Here is a 22,018-nt window from a genome sequence, read left to right as displayed (position 1 = left end):
CTTGTTTTGATTATTTTAATGAGTTTAATTGGTAGTTTAGTAAGTTAAATAAGGTTTTATGGTGTTTTGGTAGCTGTTTGGAGATTTAGAATGCTTGGATTGGTGCAAAAACATAGCAAAAATTTTTTTTTTGAAAACAGAGCACCATCCACGCGTACGCGCACTGCGTGCGTATGCATGCATCTAGCATTTTGGACCATCCACGCGTGCGCGCCATGCGTGCGTACGCGTGGATTGAGAAGTTTCACCTTCCATACATTTTCCAGAGAGTTGTGCCTGCGTCGCGCCAACGTTGTGCCTTTGGCACAAACCTATTTGCGCGCTCGCACACATGACGTGTATGCGCCACTCTCGGAATAAGCCATCGACGCGGACACACTCTGTACGCGTACGCGCCGAATCCATTACACCACCATCTGCGCGCGCGCGGCATGCGCGCGTACGCGCGGATTTCCTTCCTTTACCACATTTCTTTTCTTCTCCTCTTTCTATTTCTTTCCTTCTCCTTTCTCCTACCCCTCATCCAACACTTCCAAGCACCATCGATAACCATTTATTTTAGTTAGTTATTAGTTAGTTAGTTAACTAATTAGTTAGTTAGTTAGTCGATTAGTTAGTTAACTAATTAGTTAGTTTAAAAATTAAAAAAAATTTACAGATCTATTGTTTATTAGATATTGCTAGACATTATTTATTTTTATTATTTAAATAAAAAATATTTAATAATATAATTTAAAAATTCAAAAATAAAAAATTTAGTTTTAAAACATTTTAATTTTTTTAAAATATTTTGTTTTTTTATTCAACGGATAATGCTACACCTAGACAATTAACTTTTATTTGCGGCACTTGTTCACAAATTAAGAATAAATTAATTTAAAAATTTTAAAAAATTTTAATTTTTTTTGAATATTTTTGGAATTTTTTATTTTTTTACAACTAGAAAAAAATATTTTTTTAGTTTAAAATTTTAAAAAAATAAAAAATTTACATATCCGTTGTTTACTAGATATTGCTGGACTTTATTTTATTTTTCTAATTTAAATGTAAAATATTTAATAATATAATTTAAAAATTGAAAAATAAAAAATTTAGTTTTTTAAGATTTTTTAATTTTTTAAAAATATTTTTAATTTTTTCACCGGATAATGCTACACCCAGACAGTTGAGTTTTTTTTGCTGCACTTATTCACAAATTAAGAATAAAATAATTTAAAAAAATAAAAATTTTAATTTTTTAACTTTTTGGAATTTTTTATTTTTTTACAACTAGAAAAAAATATTTTTTTTAGTTTAAAATTTAAAAAAATAATAAATTTACAGATCCGTTGTTTACTAGATATTGCTGGACTTTATTTTATTTTTCTTATTTAAATGTAAAACATTTAATAATATAATTTAAAAATTCAAAAATAAAAAATATAGTTTTTTAAAAATTTTTATTTTTTTAAAAATATTTTTAATTTTTTTTCACCGGATAATGCTACACACAAACAGTTGACTTTTTTTGCTGCACTTGTTCACAAATTAAGAATAAATTAATTTAAAAAATAAAAAATTTAATTTTTTAATTTTTTTGGTTATTTTTGGAATTTTTTATTTTTTTACAACTAGAAAAAAATATTTTTTTAGTTTAAAATTTAAAAAATAATAAATTTACAAATCCGTTGTTTACTAGATATTGCTAGACTTTATTTTATTTTTCTTATTTAAATGTAAAACATTTAATAATATAATTTAAAAATTCAAAAATGAAAATTTATTTTTTTTAAAAATTTTTAATTTTTAATAAATATTTTTAATTTTTTTCACCGGATAATGCTACACCCAGACAGTTGACTTTTTTTGCTGCACTTATTCACAAATTAAGAATAAATTAATTTAAAAAATTAAAAATTTTAATTCTTTAATTTTTTGATATTTTTTGAATTTTTTATATTTTTACAACTAGAAAAAAAATTTTTAGTTTAAAATTTAAAAAAATAATAAAGTTAAAAATCTGTTGTTTACTAGATATACATGGACTTTATTTTTTTATTATTTAAATAAAAAATATTGAATAACATAGATTAAAAATTCAAAAATAAAAAATTTAGTGTTTTAAAATTTTTAATTTTTAAAAAATATTTTTTTTATTCACCGGATAATGCTACACCTAGATAGTTGACTTTTTTTGCTACAGTTGTTCACAAATTAAGAATAATTTAACTTAAAAAATATAAGATTTTAAAATTTTTTATTTTTTGGATATTTTTGGAATTTTTTATTTTTTTACAATTAGAAAAAATATTTTTTAGTTTAAAAATTAAAAAAAATAAATTTACAGATCTGTTGTTTATTAGATATTACTAGACTTTATTTTATTTTTATTATTTAAATAAAAAACATTTAATAATATAATTTAAAAATTCAAAAATAAAAAATATACTTTTTTAAAATTTTTAATTTTTTAAATATGTTTTTTATTTTTTTATTCACCGGATAATGCTATACCTAGATAGTTGACTTTTTTTACTGCACTTGTTCACAAATTAAGAGTAAATTAATTTAAAAAATTTAAAATTTTAATTTTTTTATTTTTTTGGATATTTTTGGAATTCTTTATTTTTTTACGACTAGAAATTTTTTTTTAGTTTACAATTTAAAAAAATAGTAAATTTACATATCTGTTGTTTACTAGATATTGCAGCACTTTTTTTATTATTTAAATAAAAAATTTAATAATATAATTTAAAAATTCAAAAATAAAGAATTTAGTTTTTTAAAATTTTTAATTTTTTAAAAATATTTTTACCGGATAATGCTACACCCAGACAGTTGAGTTTTTTTTGCACTTGTTCACAAATTAAGAATAAATTAAAAATTAAAAATTTTTTATTTTTTGGAATTTTTATTTTTTTACAATTAGAGAAAAATATATTTTTTAGTTTAAAAATTAAAAAAATAAATTTACAGATCTGTTGTTTATTAGATATTTCTAGACTTTATTTTATTTTTATTATTTAATTAAAAAATATTTAATAATATAATTTAAAAATTTAAAAATAAAAAATTTAGTTTTTAAAATTTTTAATTTTTTTAAAAATATTTTTTATTCACCGGATAATGCTACACCCAGATAGTTGACTTTTTTCTGCACTTGTTCAAAAAATAAGAATAAATTAATTTAATAAATTTAAAATTTTAATTTTTTAATTTTTTGGAATTTTTTATTTTTTTACAATTAGGAAAAAATATTTTTTTGAGTTAAAAAATTAAAAAAAATAATAAATTTACAGATCTATTGTTTATTAGATATTGCTACACATTGTTTTATTTTTATTATTTATATAAAAAATATTTAATTATATAATTTAAAAATTAAAAAATAAAAAATTTAGTTTTTAAAAATTTTAACCTTTTAAAAAATAATTTTTATTTTTTTATTCAACGGATAATGCTACACCTAGACAGTTGACTTTTATTTGCTGCACTTGTTCACAAATTAAGAATAAATTAATTTAAAAATTTAAAAAATTTTAATTTTTTATTTTTTTATTTTTTATTTTTTACAACTAGAAAAAATATTTTTTAGTTTAAAATTTAAAAAAAAATAAATTTACAGATCCGTTGTTTACTAGATATTGCTGGACTTTACTTTATTTTTCTTATTTAAATGTAAAACATTTAATAATATAATTTAAAAATTCAAAAATAAAAAATTTAGTTTTTTAAAATTTTTTAATTTTTTTAAAAATATTTTTAATTTTTTTAAAAATATTTTTAATTTTTTTTCACCGGATAATGCTACACCTAGACAGTTGACTTTTTTTGCTGCACTTATTCACAAATTAAGAATAAATTAATTTAAAAAATTAAAAATTTTAATTTTTTAATTTTTTGGAATTTTTTATTTTTTTACAACTAGAAAAAAATTTTAGTTGAAAATTTAAAAAAAATAATAAAGTTACAAATCTGTTGTTTACTAGATATTGCTGGACTTTATTTTTTATTATTTAAATAAAAAACATTTAATAATATAATTTAAAAATACAAAAATAAAAAATTAAGTTTTTTAAAATTTTAATTTTTTTAAAAACATTTTTTATTTTTTATTCACAGATAATGTTACACCCAGATAGTTGACTTTTTTTTGCTGCAGTTGTTCACAAATTAAGAATAAATTAACTTAAAAATTTTAAAATTTTAATTTTTTTATTTTTTGGATATTTTTGGAATTTTTTATTTTCTTACAATTATAAGAAAATATTTTTTTAGTTTAAAAATAAAAAAAATAAATTTACAGATCTATTATTTATTAGATATTACTAGACTTTATTTTATTTTTATTATTTAAATAAAAAAGATTTAAAAATATAATTTAAAAATTCAAAAATAAAAAATTTAGTTTTTAAAAAATTTTTAATTTTTTAAAATTCATTTTGATGATTGGATTTTTGATGGTTTAGAATTCACAAATGAATTCTCGTTGCAAGTATAGTTTCTAAACCAACAATAATCCTTTCATACAAAAGATTGTTTGTCACTAAAACAAACCCCTAAATTTATAAACCGAAGTATTGAACCTCGGGTCGTTCTTCCTAGGAATTACAATAAAGTGTCTTGTTATTAGTTGTGAGTTATTTTGGGGTTTTAATAAGAAACATGAAAGATAAATGGCAAGAAAGTAAACTAGCAACTATAAAAGGCTCTTGGCAAGGTATGAAAATTAGAAGTTCTATCCTAGTTATCCTTCTCAATTGTGATGAGAATTGTCCATTGCTACTACTTAGTCAACCCTTACTAAATAAAGGAAAGTCAAGTGGATGAATTGACTTGAGCCACAAGTCCTAGCCAACTCCCAAGGAAAGACTAGCTTTAGTGCACTCCAAACCAATTAGCAATCTCTCCAATTACCAATCAACAAAGGAATTAGATAACTCAAGTGTCACTAATTACTCTACCTAGGCCAAGAGGAACAAAATCTACACTATATCTAGAAGAGGCATTTCAACAAACATATAAAAGGCAATAAAAGTAAACAACATAAATTGCAAGGATTAAAGAGAGATCTAACTACAAAGGCAAGAGATCAACAATAGAAAAGCAAAGAAGAACAATTATTATGAATTACCTCTTATTGAATTGAAAGAAAATGGAAGGAACAATAGTAGATCTACAACAAAGCATAAGAACAACATAAAGGAAATTACAACAAAGGAATGGAAGAAGATGAATGTAACAACAAAGAATTGAAAGGTAGAAGTGGAAGAAAGCAAAGATTAAAACCTAGATCTAAGAACTAATCCTAATCCTAATCCTAATTCTAGAGAGAAGTGAGAGCTTCTCTCTCTAGAAACTACTTCTAAACTAAACTATTGGTAACTAACTTCTAAAGTATGAAAGTATCCCCATTCCCCCTTCAATCCTTGGCTTAAATAGCATCAGAAATGAGTTGGATTGGGCCCACAAAGCTTCTAAAATCGCTGGCCACGTTTTGCTTTAAGTGAACCAGGTGGCAGCAACAGCGCGTGCGCGCCACCATACGTGTAGCAACTATTGCAAATCTTATATTGTTTCAAAGCCCCGGATGTTAGCTTTCTAACCCAACTAGAACCGCATCATTTGGACCTCTGTAGCTCAAGTTATGATCGTTTAAGTGCGAAGAGGTCGGCTTGACAGCTTTCTGGTTCTTTCATTTCTTCATGAGTTCTCCAACTTTTCATGCTTCTTTCTTCATTCTCTTGATCCAATCTTTGCCTCCTAAACCTTAAATCACTTAACAAACATATCAAGGCATCTAATGGAATCAAGGAGAATTAGATTTAGCTATTTTAAGTTCTAAAAAGCATGTTTTCACTCTTAAGCACAATTAAAGGAGAATATACAAAACCATGCTATTTTATTGAATAAATGTGGGTGAAAGGTGATAAAATCCCCTAAAATCAATACAAAATAAACCCTACAAATGGGGTTTGTCAACCTCCCCACACTTAAACCAAGCATGTCCTCATGCTTAAGCCAAGAGAAAGCAAAGGGCATCAACATTTATTCAATGTAAATAAACTATATGCAACCTAAACTATATGCAACTAAATGTGAAATGGTTTTACCTACTTGGTTAAAAATAAATCAATCTCCAAGACATATATGCACAAGTAGGGCCAAGATCATATAAAGATTCATGAGTCCTACCAATTGAAGTATAAACATGAAGTTCACATAGACTTGCAAGAAGAAAGCTTATGAAAGCCGGGAATCATGGAATTGAGCATCGAACCCTCACCGGAAGTGTTTGCACTCTAGTCGCTCAAGTGTTTGGGGTTGATTCACTCAATTCTCCCCTAATCATGCTTTCCAAAATTTGTTTTTCATCTAACAATCAACAATTATTTCATGCATACATACAATTATCATGAGGTCTTTTCTTTAGGTTGTAATGGGGTTAGGGTTAAGGTAGGATGCATATTTGGTCAAGTGAGCTTGAAGTTTGAATCTTTGATAGGCTTAGACTTCCCACCTAACCTATGACATCCTATACAATTAAGTTCTAACCTAACTACCCATTCTTCACTTTTCCATATACTCATGCATTCTCTTTTCATTTCACAATACATATGCATTAACTTTTATTTGAGCTTTACTTTGGGGCATTTTGTCCCCTTTTTTTTATTTCTTTCTTTTTCTTCTTTTTATTTCTTTTTTTTCTATATTTTTTTTCTTTTCCATATTGTTTTTTTCTTTTTCTTTTCTTTTTCTCATTTTTTTTATATACAAGAGCATCAATGCATAAGGTTTTACATTTGATCAATACATGAGTATGTACCCAATTCCCAATATTTTCAATAACAATACAAAACTACCTTTTTATCCACCCAATGTCCCAAGGTTCCCACACTTGAATGATACTCACACATACTAGCCTAAGCTAATCAAAGATCCAAATAAGGACTTTTATTGTTTTCCGCTTTAAGGCTTGTAATGTGCTAAATTAAGAACAAAGTGGGTTAATCGTAGGCTCAAATTTGGTTACAATGGAGAGTAAAAGGTAGGCTATTTGGGTAAGTGAGCTAATGAAATAATGGCCTCAATCATATAAATGCATGAATACATAAAATAATGGACATAAAGGATCAAACAAATCAAAGATTACATTCATAGAAAGAGAATAATGCACACAAGAAGGAAAAATAAGTGGTTATAAGATGTAACCACACCATTAGGCTCAAATCTCACTTGCTTATGTTCTTAGCTCAAAAACCATGTTCCAAAATACATTCTTTCAAGCAAGTTCAACAAAAATTTTTCAAATTGGTCGGTTGCCCTAAAACGGTTTCTTGGGAAAGAATTCATCACTTTAACCAAGTAGTCTTAATAAGAAAGAAGTAGTAAAATATGTACAAATTCTAACTAACATGCAGCCTATCATGCAATGCAATAGCTAATCTAATAAAGAAAATAAAAAATTTGGTGTTGAAAAAGAAAATTGTTACCCATGGAGATCGGTCAGACGACCTCCCCACACTTGAAGATTGCACCGTCCTCGATGCATGCAAAGAAGAGCAGGGTGGACGGGTTGCTACAATTGATGAGCTCCTTCAAAAGGTTGTGCGGATGACTTGTTTGTTGCCCCATTTAACAGCTTTTCCTTTCTCCCTCCTTGGTGGCCAACCTAAAAGGAAAGAAAAAGAAAGAAAGTTAAGCCTATAACAAAGATATCAAAGCAAATAGAACATAGGCGGGGGCTAATGCCAAATAAAGGTATGGTTCTCTACTACATGGTAGCTACACATGTAAGTGAAAAAACAATATAAGCTAATGGCATATCAATGATACTTGATGCAAGAGTAAAGCTAAAGCATGAAAAACATTTTGAGCATCAAGATCAAATAAGAATTGACACAAACAAGATTAGTGATAAGCATGAGGGCATTTGGTCCCAACCTAACTCAATGATGATGAAGCACAAAAACAAAGGACAATGAGTTAGGAAGGACTAAAGCACTACCTTGTGTGTGGAACAAAATATTTCAATTAATGTTAAACAGGTCACAAAGCACCAAGATAAAGCAAGAGAGTCTCAATAATTGAGTATAAGAATTCAACACCATTATTGAAAGGACACTTAGAAAAAAAACTGAAAACATGCTATAGAAACAAAATGAAAATGGAAAGAGTAGGAGTATGTAAATGTAATGAGCAAAAGAAAATGAAGAAGAGAAAAAAAAACTCTTTTTTTTTTACCGACGCGTACGCGTCATGCGCGCTTACGCGTCGATGTGCATATTGGTTGAAGGACGCGTACGCGCCAGGTGCGCGCACGCGTGCATCGAGTTAGGCCGGAGGCATAATGTCGGCCCAAGTCTGGCACAACTCTCAGGTAAAAGTACCAGGAGTGTGGATCGTGCAATCGACGCGTGCGCACACAGTGTGCATGCGCGTGCATTGCCAATTTAAGATCATGTGCGCGTACGCGCCAGGTGCGCGCACACATGCAGAGACTTGTGCCTTAGGCCCAATGTTCACACAGCGCAGGCCTAACTCTCGGGTTTTTGGCTGGGGTAGAATTTTTGCATCCACGCGTACGCGTACAGTGCGCGTCCGCGTGGGTGGTCAAAACATGCTCAGGTGCGCGTACGCGTCATGTGCGCAAACGCGTGGATGGTGTTCTGTTTTTCAAAATTTTTTCTAAGTTCTTGCACCAATCCAAGCCTTTCAATCCTCCAAACAGCTACCAAAACACCCTAGAACCTTATTTAACATGTTGAAATACTAATTAAACTCAACCAACTAATCTAAACATGAAATTAAACTAGTTCTACCAATATGTACAAAAGAGAAAATAAAAGGATTTTACCATGGTGGGGTGTCTCCCACCTAGCACTTTTGTTTATTGTCCTTAAGTTGGACTTATGGGGAGCTTCTCTCAAGGTGGCTTGTGCTTGTACTCATCTTGGAACTTCCACCAATGCTTGGACTTCCAATAAGCTCCATCATTCAAGATTAATATCTCCAAGCTTTGATGGAGTTCTTCACAAACCATGGGCTCCCAATGTTGATCCTCATGTGTTTCCGGATCCCATATTTTGTCTTCACACCCATCTCCAAGTTGATTATCATTAATCCATGTGGGTGGTGAGCAAGGTGAATTCTCAACAAAGTGACCAAACATCCTTCTAGACCCATGTACTCTAGTTATACACCAACATTTGCTATCAAGCTTTGGACATGTGACCATAATGAACCTAGAATGATGCTTCCAACCACTAACCATCTCCTTTTTACTCTTAAAGCCACAAATATATCTAAGTTGACCATCCGTTTCAAGCAAACCATATTCAAGGGGAATAATAAAGCTTGAGTATAAGGAATTTACCCACTTGAATGAGAGAGTGGATGGTGGTGGCTTGGGGAGAGGTATTTCCAATGTGCTAGTAAGCTCAACTCCCTTGTTTGCTTCCTTGTCAATCTCTACCTCTTCATAAACTTCTTCATTCTCAATCCTTTGTTCATCAACTTCCTCTAACTCTTCTCCATCACTCAAGTCATAAATGGGAGGTTGAGAGAAATCTACCTCCACATCACTTTCAAATTCATTGGGAGAAGGTTCTTCAAATTCAAAGGATTCTTCACCAAGAAGACTGGATGCATGATCTTCATCACCAAGGGAACTCAATTCTTGCTTTACTCCTTCCAAGTCTTCATATGGGATATGCCTTGGAGGTTGTGCACATTCCTCCTCAACATCAATGTCAAGCTTCTTGGAAGAGTTTTCCATAATGCTACATTCCCATGGACTCTCAACATCTCCTAAATCTTCAACCACTTCTTCCTTTTATTCAATAACCATAGGCTCCTCCAATTGCTCTAATACAAAATAGCCTCCCTCATTTTCCACTGGGTTTTCCGATCTCTCCTGCATGCTATGATCTTCTTTTGACCTTTCACATGTGGTCACGGAAGTACCTTGAGTATTCAAACATTGGTGGGCTAAAGTGTGCACCACCTTGGTCAAATTGGTCACAAACTCAAGTGTATCCCGCTTCATGGCTTCTTGTCCTTGAAGTAACAAAGTGAGAGGATCGTCCATTGGGGCTTGGGGTGAGTAGGAAGGTTCGTTATTTTAGAGAGAGAATTCATGATAGGAAGATGGTTCTTCTTCATAAGGGTATGGAGATGGTGTGCATTGAGGTGGTTCTTGAGAGTAATTGTGTTGGAATGGTGGTGGTTCCATGTATGGTTCATATGGCTCATATGGGTGTTGGTAGGATTGATATGGGCTAGGGTCACATGAAGGTGGTTGGTAAGAAGGGGCTTGTGAGTATGGTTGAGAGTTATGTTGAAGGTATGGATCATAGGCATATGGTGGTGGTTCTTGAAAGTCACAAGGAGATTCACCATAGCCATTGGATTGATATGCATCATAGAATGGCTCTTCTTCATAGTGCATTGGTGGAGGTTGTTGCCATGAAGATTGATCATACGCGTGTGGCTCCTTCCACCTTTGATTGTCCCATCCTTAATACACATCCTCATTGAAGCTCTCATTTCCTACAACATAATTGTAATCATACTCATAGCCAAAATGAGAATTCATGATAGCAAGAGAGGGCAAAATAAAACTAACAAAAATTAAGAAACAAACAAAAGATAAACCTATTCACAATATTCACATATGTACAATAACCAATAACACAACTGTTGGGAATAAGACACCATTCCCCCTTGAGAAAACACCTTTGATAGAGAAATAAAATAGACACAATCACAACACAAGAATTTAACGTGGAAACTCCAATTACCGGAGAAAAAAACACGGCCGTTGTCAAATGACAACCAGAGAATATCACTATGTGAAAATTGTTACAACACATAGACTTCTTTCTCTCACCTGCACCCCAGTACACCCACACTCTCTCAAAGCAAATATCTAACTACACCTCACAACACTCTCTAATCAAAGAGTACAGAGGAAAAGAAAAATCAGATACAAGCTTAAAGTGTTTCTGACTGGTGCAAAAACAAATGGAGAACTTAGCCTCATATTTATAGCCTAGGCCACCCACTCCATTTGCTATCCTAAGCAATGTGGGACTAATTCAACCAAATCCTAACAATCTCCACCTTGATTGAAATAGTCACACATCTTCAGCTTCCATTGTCAACACCGACAATTCTTTGCTGCCATTGTCTATACCGACAATCATAGTTCAGAGAACTATCATACTCCACCATGAAAGTATACTCACTTGGAATTAGACCACTCCAAGCATTTCGCCTTGGTACAGATCGAAACCTTGCTGAAAATTCATGGTGCAACTTCCAAATTGGCTTTTCCTGGAAGTTCTTTAGCCATCGACCTAACTCCGCCACACACCTTGCATCTCAACGCCAACCAATGCCCGTGTGCAATTGTGGACCCGATTGCCACAACTTATCCTTATCCATGGCAGTGCGGTAATACCATGAGGATACTTCTTGTCTTCTAGAGAACATCATCTTCTCTCATAAAGAGAGCAACCAGAGATCTTCTCCTTCAACACCTTGTGCAAACCTGATTGTATCAACACATCCTTGACTTGTATTTGCCATAAGCCAAAATTGATTCTTCCATCAAATTTCTCTATTTCAAGCTTCACAGCACTTGAATATCCTGACATTGTTGCAACCATATACTGGAATAGTATAACTCAACTGTAGACCGTGCACTAGGAAGGGTCCCCAGGAAAGAGAGGTGGGTCACAATGGACACACTTAAATACCAAGTCTTTCCTTAGCCAGAACCTTTCCAAACTGCACTCTCACAGTGTCACACTGCCTTCCAACAACAACAACAGCAACCAAAGATCAACCTCAAGCCACAGGACAAAATTATTTTCTGATGTGAAAGGTCAGACTAGGCTGCAACCATAGAGCATACTAAGAATAAATCCCACCAAACCGAAGCTCTGATACCACTTGTTGGGAATAAGATACCATTCCCCCTTGAGAAAACACCTTTGATAGAGAAATAAAATAGACACAATCACAACACAAGAATTTAACGTAGAAACTCCAATTACCGGAGAAAAAACCATGGCCGTTGTCAAATGACAACCAGAGAATATCACTATGTGAAAATTGTTACAACACATAGACTTCTTTCTCTCACCGGCACCCCAGTACACCCACACTCTCTCAAAGCAAATATCTAACTACACCTCACAACACTCTCTAATCAAAGAGTACAGAGGAAAAGAAAAATCAGATACAAGCTTAAAGTGTTTCTGACTGGTGCAAAAACAAATGGAGAACTTAGCCTCATATTTATAGCCTAGGCCACCCACTCCATTTGCTATCCTAAGCAATGTGGGACTAATTCAACCAAATCCTAACAACAACACCATTGCAAATCCCCGGCAACGGCGCCATTTTGATGAAAGGATTATTGTTGGTTTAGAAACTATACTTGCAACGAGAATTCATTTGTGAATTCTAAACCATCAAAAATCCAATCATCAATGATACACCCAGACAGTTGACTTTTTTTTGCTCAACTTGTTCACAAATTAAGAATAAATTAATTTAAAAAATTTAAAATTTTGATTTTTTTATTTTTGGATATTTTTGGAATTTTGAATTTTTTTACAACTATAAAAAAATATTTTTTAGTTAAAAATTAAAAAAATAATAAATTTACAGATCTGTTGTTTACTAGATATTGCTGGACTTTATTTTTTTATTATTTAAATAAAAAATATTTAATAATATAATTTAAAAATTAAAAAATAAAGAAATTAGTTTTTTAAAATTTTTAATTTTTTAAAAATATGTTTTATTCACCGGATAATGCTACACCCAGATAGTTGACTTTTTTTCTGCACTTGTTCAAAAAATAAGAATAAATTAATTTAATAAATTTAAATAATTTAGTTTTTTAAGTTTTTTAATTTTTTTAAAAATATTTTGTATTTTTTTATTCACCGGATAATGCTATACCTAGATAGTTGACTTTTTTTTGCTACACTTGTTCACAAATTAGGAATAAATTAATTTAAAAAATTAAAAATTCTAATTTTTTAATTTTTTTGGTTATTTTTGGAATATTTTATTTTTTTACAACTAGAAAAAATATTTTTTTCGTTTAAAATTTAAAAGAAATAAATTTACATATCCGTTGTTTACTAGATATTGCTGGACTTTATTTTATTTTTCTTATTTAAATGTAAAACATTTAATAATATAATTTAAAAATTCAAAGATAGAAAATTTAGTTTTTTAAAATTTTTTAATTTTTTTCACCGGATAATGCTACACCTAGAGAGTTGACTTTTTTGCTGTACTTGTTCACAAATTAAGAATAAATTAATTTAAAAAATTAAAAATTTTTAATTTTTAGTTTTTTTGGATATTTTTGGAATTTTTTATTTTTTACAACTAGAAAAAAAATTTTAGTTTAAAATTTAAAAAAATAATAAAGTTACAAATCTGTTGTTTACTAGATACTGCTGGACTTTATTTTTTTATTATCTAAATAAAAAACATTTAATAATATAATTTAAAAATTCAAAAATAAAAATTATTTTTTTAAAATTTTTAATTTTTTTAAAAATATTTTTAATTTTTTTCACCGGATAATGCTACACCCAGACAGTTGACTTTTTTTGCTACACTTGTTCACAAATTAAGAATAAATTAATTTAAAAAATTAAAAATTTTAATTTTCTAATTATTTGGATATTTTTGGAATTTTATAATTTTTTACAACTAGAAAAAAATTTTTAGTTTGAAAGTTAAAAAAATAATAAATTTACAAATCTGTTGTTTACTAGATATTGTTGGAATATATTTTTTTATTATTTAAATAAATAATATTTAATAATATAATTTAAAATTCAAAAATAAAGAATTTAGTTTTTTAAAATTTTTAGTTTTTTTAAAAATATTTTTTATTTTTTTATTCACCGGATAATGCTACACCTAGACAGTAGACTTTTTTTTGCTGCACTTGTTCACAAATTAAGAATAAATTAATTTAAAAAAATTAAAATTTAAAATTTTTAGTTTTTTTGATATTTATGGAATTTTTTATTTTTTTACAACTAGAAAAAAATATTTTTTTTTGTTTAAAATTACAAATCTGTTGTTTACTAGATATTGCTGGACTTTATTTTATTTTTCTTATTTAAATGTAAAACATTTAATAATATAATTTAAAAATTCAAATATAAAGAATTTATTTTTTTAAATTTTTTAATTTTTTTAAAAAAATTTTTTATTTTTTTCACCGGATAATGTTACATCTAGACAGTTGACTTTTTTTGCTGCACTTGTTCACAAATTAAGAATAAATTAATTTAAAAAATTTAAAATTTTAATTTTTTTTTATTTTTTGGATATTTTTGGAATTTTATATTTTTTTACAACTAGAAAAAAATTTTTTAGTTTAAAATTAAAAAAAATAATAAAGTTATAAATCTGTTGTTTACTAGATATTGCTGGACTTTATTTTTTATTATTTAAATAAATAATATTTAATAATATAATTTAAAAATTCAAAAATAAAGAATTTAGTTTTTTAAAATTTTTAGTTTTTTAAAAAATATTTTTTATTTTTTTATTCACCGGATAATGCTACACCTAGATAGTTGACTTTTTTTTGCTGCACTTGTTCACAAATTAAGAATAAATTAATTTAAAAAATTTAAATTTTTAATTTTTTTATTTTTTGGATATTTTTGGAATTTTTTATTTTTTTACAACTAGAAAAAATATCTTTTTAGTTTAAAATTTAAAAAAAAAATAAAAAATTTACAAATTTGTTCTTTACTAGATATTGCTGGACTTTATTTTATTTTTCTTATTTAAATGTAAAATATTTAATATTATAATTTAAAAATTCAAAAATAAAAGATTTCGTTTTTTTAAAATTTTTTAATTTTTTTAAAAATATTTTTAATTTTTTTCACCGGATAATGCTACACCTAGACAATAGACTTTTTTTTGCTGCACTTGTTCACAAATTAAGAATAAATTAATTTAAAAAATTTAAAATTTAAATTTTTTATTTTTTTGATATTTATGGAATTTTTTATTTTTTTACAACTAGAAAAAAATATTTTTTTGTTTAAAATTAAAAAAATAATAAATTTACAAATCTGTTGTTTACTAGATATTGTTGGACTTTATTTTATTTTTCTTATTTAAATGTAAAAAATTTAATAATATAATTTAAAAATTCAAAAATAAAGAATTTAGTTTTTTAAATTTTTTAATTTTTTTACCGGATAATGCTACATCTAGACAGTTGACTTTTTTTGCTGCACTTGTTCACAAATTAAGAATAAATTAATTTAAAAAATTTAAAATTTTAATTTTTTTATTTTTTGGATATTTTTGGAATTTTATATTTTTTTACAACTAGAAAATAAATTTTAGTTTAAAATTTAAAAAAATAATAAAGTTACAAATCTGTTGTTTACTAGATATTGCTAGACTTTATTTTTTTATTATTTAAATAAATAATATTTAATAATATAATTTAAAAATTCAAAAATAAAGAATTTAGTTTTTTAAAATTTTTAGTTTTTTTTTAAAATATTTTTTATTTTTTTATTCACCGGATAATGCTACACCTAGATAGTTGACTTTTTTTGCTGCACTTGTTCACAAATTAAGAATAAATTAATTTAAAAAATTTAAAATTTTAATTTTTAATATTTTTGGATATTTTTGAAATTTTTATTTTTTTACAACTAGAAAAAAAATTTTAGTTTAAAATTAAAAAAATAATAAAGTTATAGATTTGTTGTTTACTAGATATTGCTGGACTTTATTTTTTTATTATTTAAATAAAAAATATTTAACAATATAATTTAAAAATTCAAAAATAAAGAATTTAGTTTTTTATAATTTTTAATTTTTTAAAAATATTTTTTATTTTTTTATTCATCGGATAATGCAACACCTAGACAGTTGACTTTTTTTGCTGCACTTGTTCACAAATTAAGAATAAATTAATTTTAAAAATTTAAAATTTTAATTTTTTTATTTTTTGGATATTTTTGAAATTTTTATTTTTTTACAACTAGAAAAAAAATTTTGTTTAAAATTAAAAAAATAATAAAGTTATAGATCTGTTGTTTACTAGATATTGCTGGAGTTTATTTTTTTATTATTTAAAAAAAATATTTAATAATATAATTTAAAAATTCAAAAATAAAGAATTTAGTTTTTAAAATTTTTAATTTTCTTAAAAATATTTTTTATTTTTTTATTCACCGGATAATGCAACACCTAGACAATTGACTTTTTTTGCTGCACTTGTTCACAATATAAGAATAAATTAATTTAAAAGATTTAAAATTTTAATTTTTTTATTTTTTTGGATATTTTTGGAGTTTTTTATTTTTTTACCACTAGAAAAAAATATTTTTTTGTTTAAAATAAAAAAATAATAAATTTACAGATCAGTTTTTTACTAGATATTGCTGGACTTTATTTTATTTTTCTTATTTAAATGTAAAACATTTAATAATATAATTCAAAAATTCAAAAAAAAAAATTAGTTTTTTAAAATTTTTTAATTTTTTTAAAAATATTTTTATTTTTTCACCAGATAATGCTATACCCAGACAGTTGACTTTTTTTGCTGCACTTGTTCACAAATTAAGAATAAATTACTTTAAAAAATTTAAAATTTTAATTTTTTTATTTTTCTGATATTTTTGGAATTTTATATTTTTTTACAACTAGAAAAAAAATTTTTAGTTTAAAATTTAAAAAAAATAATAAAGTTACAATTCTGTTGTTTACTAAATATTACTGGACTTTGTTTTTTTATTATTTAAATAAATAATATTTAATAATATAATTTAAAAATTCAAAATAAAGAATTTAGTTTTTTAAAATTTTTAGTTTTTTTAAAAATATTTTTTATTTTTTTATTCACCGGATAATTCTACACCCAGATAGTTGACTTTTTTTGCTGCACTTGTTCACAAATTAAGAAAAAATTAATTTAAAAAATTTAAAATTTTAATTTTTTATTTTTTTGATATTTTGGAATTTTATATTTTTTTAGAACTAGAAAAAATTTTTTTACTTTAAAATTTAAAAAATAATAATAAAGTTACAAATATGTTGTTTACTAGATATTGTTGGACTTTATTTTTTATTATTTAAATAAATAATATTTAATAATATAATTTAAAAATTCAAAAATAAAGAATTTAGTTTTTTAAATTTTTTAATTTTTTTAAAAATATTTTTAATTTTTTTCACCGGATAATGCTACATCTAGACAGTTGAATTTTTTTGCTGCAATTGTTCACAAATTAAGAATAAATTATGATGGTGTTTTTGCGGAAAATGAATTTCCAACACACAAATCCAACCGGCAAGTGTATCGGGTCGCATCAAGTAGTAATAACTCACAAGAGTGAGGTCGATCCCACAGGGATTGATGGATCAAGCAACTTTAGTGGGTGATTAGTTTAGTCAAGCTAACATAGAGCGATTTGGTGAAAGTGATGCTGCAGAATGTAAAATTGCAGGGAAATTAAAATTACAGAATGTAAATGGGCAGAAACTTAAAGAACAAGCAATATAAATTGCAGGAACTTAAATGACAAGAAATATAAATTGCATTAAATGTAAAGGGAGTGGGAGCAGGGAATTTAAATGAAAGCAGTAGACCAAGTAACTGGAAAGTTAAATTGCAAGAAGAATAAAAGGAATTAGGATTTGGGATGCACAATTAAACAAGGAAATATGCAGAGCAATAAATCCGAGGAAGTAGTAAAATGCAATAGATCTCAACAGAGAAGGAAAATTGCTTAAAGAAGCAAGACAAAAATGTAACTCAACTCAATTGCAAAATCTAAAAGAATAAGCAAAGATCTCAGGGAATCAAAGAGACTAGAAAATAGGTCTAGATCTCAATTCCTTCCTTGATCAAAGTAGAAAATAATCAGCAGAAGAGAAGTAAATCAAACAGCAAGTGAAATGTAAATCCAATTCTCAATTATGCAGAAGAAGAACAAGAGAAGTTGCAGATGGAGAATGAAAACAGAATTCCTTCCAATCTCAATCTAAAATTTCAAAACAAAGAGAAAAACTCAAGAGAGAGCTCTCTACTACTCGTAATGCTCCCTAGTGGAGCTAGCCTTCAATGCTCTCTATTAGAGCCAACCTCCTCCTTTGTGAAATGAAACTAATGCCTTTATATAGGCTTTTAAAATGAAAATGAAAAATGAAAATAATATTTACAAAAATGAAATTCCTAATCTAGCTCCTCTGTGTGCCTTTGAGTCATGTGGGCTTTGCTTGCTTTAGAGTGAAATTGGGTTGAAGATGGATCCGGATGGCCTTGGTTCAATTAGTTGGAGATGGCTCCAATTGATCACTCTTGGTCTTGAGGAGAAATCTGCATGCAAATTGGGCTATTGGTGCTTCACGTTTGAGTCAACGTTTGAGGCAAATGTTGACTCAAACGTCTTCGTGTAAGTTATGCAGAACCAGCCAGCTACTGTCATTGGCGTTTGACCTCACGTTTGAGGTCAAACATTGGCGCAGGCGTGGGCTTCCTCCAGGGCAGCCATTCAAGAAACGTTTCGTCTCACGTTTGCCTCAAACGTTGGCGCAAACGTGAGGCTCAAGCGTTGGTGTTCACGTCTTGGGACGCTTCTTTGTCCTCTTGTCAATGTTGCCAATTTCATGCCTACTATAGACTATTATATATGGTTGGAAAGCTCTGAATGTCAGCTTTCTAACCCAATTAGAATCACCTCAATTGGACATCTACAACTCAAGTTATGCTCCTTTGAAGGGGACACGGTCGCTGGCTTTGGTGTGCAACGTTTGAGGCGACGTTTGCCTCAAACATGGTCGAAAACGCCAGATTCTGGAGACTCAAACGCATTGTCCACCCCATACTATTATATATTGTTGGAAGTATACCCCTTCAGGCTATGGTTGCACTCTTCCTCACGTTTGAGTCCAAGTTTGAGGCAAACTTGAGCTCAAACGTGATCCTTCTTCTTGCCCCTTGTTGTCCCCTTTTCTTCAACCTTCTTCCAAGCCTCTTTCCACCTATCATCAATCAACAATTGCATCAAAGCTATGCTATAATCATGAGAGTTCTTCTTCTTCTTGATATATAAGCAATTATTGCACAAAAACTCATGAAAATGCATCAATTCTCCATGGTTGATTGAATCTAAGGAAACATGAAATTCCACCCAAATGGCTTACTTGTGGCTCAAGAAAGTGCATAAAACCAAGTAAAAACTAATGAAAAAGGCTTGTGAAACTAGCCTAAGATGACTTGTCATCACAACACCAAACTTAAATCTTGCTTGTCCCCAAGCAAGTAGTAAAACATAAGAAAAATTACTAGAAGCAGAGAAGTGTATAAGCCCTTTTATTGGAAGACATTGAATACTGGTAAATGGGGTTTTCATGCATGGTATCTTAGGGATTTTTATTCTGTGGCTGAGGCATCAACATTCCTCTGGATCCTTACTTGAATCACACAAAAAATGAGATTTGTTATTGCTTGGCCCTTAGTTTTTTTTTCTTGTTCTCTTTCTTTGCTGAGGCTTAATGTTATGTGGTAAGGCGACTTTTTAGAGTAAGCTTTCAGCCAGCATTCCCGCCCCAGTTGGTTCAAGATGCTAGGTGTTGAAACACCCTTATGGGCTTACTTGCTCAAGCCTCTCCTTAGCACACACACATCACAGGCATTTAGCTTGTTTTGTTCATCTTTGTTTGTTCTTTGGAAATTGATGCCCAACACCTCTTTGGGTTACTAAATGCTTTGTCTCAAAGTAGCTCTTGATGGTGGACTTTCGGTTGGTGATGACAAGTCATCTTAACCTAGTTTTACTAGTCTTTTTCTTTGTTTTCAATTAGTTTTATGCACTTTCTTAAGCCATAAGTAAGCCAATTGGGTTGAAATTCATGTTATCTTTGACTCAATCAATCATGTATAAAATGATATATTTTCATGAGATTTTGTGCTATATTTGTCATATATTATGGAAGAGAAACAATCTCATGATTTGAAGCATAGCTTTGATGTTTTTGATTGATTGATGATAGGTGAAACAAAGCTTGGAAGGAGGTTGCAAGAAGATGAAGAATGCCCTGGAAGAAGCTAACGTTTGCACCAATGTTTGCCTTAAACGTTGAGGCAAACGTTGGATGAAAGCAAGCCCCTGGGAGAAGCCAATGTTTGAGCCAATGTTTGCCTCAAACGTGAGGTCAAACGTTGGCTGAAATCAACACCCTGGGAGGCCTCAACGTTTGCGCCAACGTTTGCCTCAAACATTGAGGCAAACGTTGGCTAAGAAAAGAAGCAGGGGAAGGCAACGTTTGCGCCAACGTTTGCCTCAAACGTGAGGTCAAACGTTGGCGCCAAAATGAAGGAAAATGGCATCCTGAAAGCATGCAACGTTTGCGCCAACGTTTGCCTCAAACGTGAGGTCAAACGTTGGCTATATCTTAGCAAGGAAGAGACCCCTGATTGATGATGATTGTTGAGCCACGTTTGCGCCAACGTTTGCCTCAAACGTTGGGCCAAACGTTGGCCAAAAAGGAGCTTGGGAGGATCCATGTTTGAGCTCACGTTTGACCTTAAACATTGAGCCAAACGTGGATGACAGCAAGAATGGGCTGTTGCATAAGTTCGCACATGGCAACGTTTGAGTCAACGTTTGCCTCAAACGTTGGCTCAAACGTGAAAGTTGCATGGCCCGGTTCACAAGTGGATTTCTTCCCAACACCTACAGCAATCAACGGAGGTTACTATCAACCCAATTCCATCAAGGACAAGGCCCAATTCAAGGCTTGAAGATCAGTAGAAGAGAGTGTATAAATAGATTAGAATTTAAGTTTTTCGGGGCTTTTTGAATGGTGATTTTTGCTGAGGAGTTTTTGAGAGCTTACCTGGCATTTTAGAGAGTTTCTGGGAGGAGAATTGAATTCTCTTCCTCTGGGTTTTCTTGTTTACTTTCCTGCAAAGCTTTATTTGAGTCTTGGGTGTTGAGAATTGAGGAAATTCTGTCTCAATCTCACCTTGAGATCTCTCTCTGTTTTGAGCTACTGCACAATTGAGAAATTGATATTTGAATCCCTTTATTACACTACTTGATATTTACATTTCTTGCTATTGAATTCTGAATTTTGATCTAGGAAGGCATTGAGATCTAGACTTGGTTATCTAGTCTCTTGGGTCCTGAGATCTGGAGTTTTCATTTTAATTTCTCTTCTACTCTTCTGTTTATTGCAATTTACTTTTCCTTGTCTAATTTCTACAAATCCACATCCCGATTCCCTTTATAATTCAAGCCATTTACATTTCTTGCACTTTAAGTTTCTGCAATTTACATTACTTGCACTTTAAGATTCAGCTCTTTTTCTTTTTGTTCCCTTTAATTTCCTGCAAATCACCCACTCCCCTTTACATTCTATCCAATTTAAATTCTGCCAACACAAATTCACACAATCAACACTTGTTTGCTTGACTAATTCAACCACTAAACAAAAGTTGCTCAATCCTTCAATCCCTGTGGGATCGACCTCACTCATGTGAGTTATTATTACTTGATGCGACCCGGTGCACTTGTCGGTGAGTTTTGTGTCGGATTGTTTTCCGCACATCAAGTTTTTGGCGCCGTTGCCGGGGATTGAATAGATTGACAATGATTAAGTGAGGTGGTAGTTTAGATCAAGCAATTTTTTTTATCTTTAATTTTGACTAACCCACTAACTGTTTGAGGATTTGCTTAAGCTAACTAAAACTTCATTCTAGCAATAGAGTGAAGTATCACTGGTTGTGTGTTTCTCTTGTCCTGTTTGTATGTCAGGTACAGGGAGAGCTATTCCTATTTTATCTGAAGCTGATCAGAGGACTCTCAGGAGAATAAGAAGAGCTGAAAGAGGGAAAGGTATAGTTGGAGAGGAAGAATCTGAGGAAGAATATCACGAAATGGAAGGAGATTCATCTAATCCCAATCCTCCAGGGGGAGCAGCTAACAACAACAACAATCCGCCACAG

Source organism: Arachis hypogaea, chromosome 2 (assembly GCF_003086295.3).
Source record: "Arachis hypogaea cultivar Tifrunner chromosome 2, arahy.Tifrunner.gnm2.J5K5, whole genome shotgun sequence".
In the NCBI taxonomy this organism is placed as follows: domain Eukaryota; kingdom Viridiplantae; phylum Streptophyta; class Magnoliopsida; order Fabales; family Fabaceae; genus Arachis; species Arachis hypogaea.
This window is presented reverse-complemented; position numbering follows the sequence as displayed.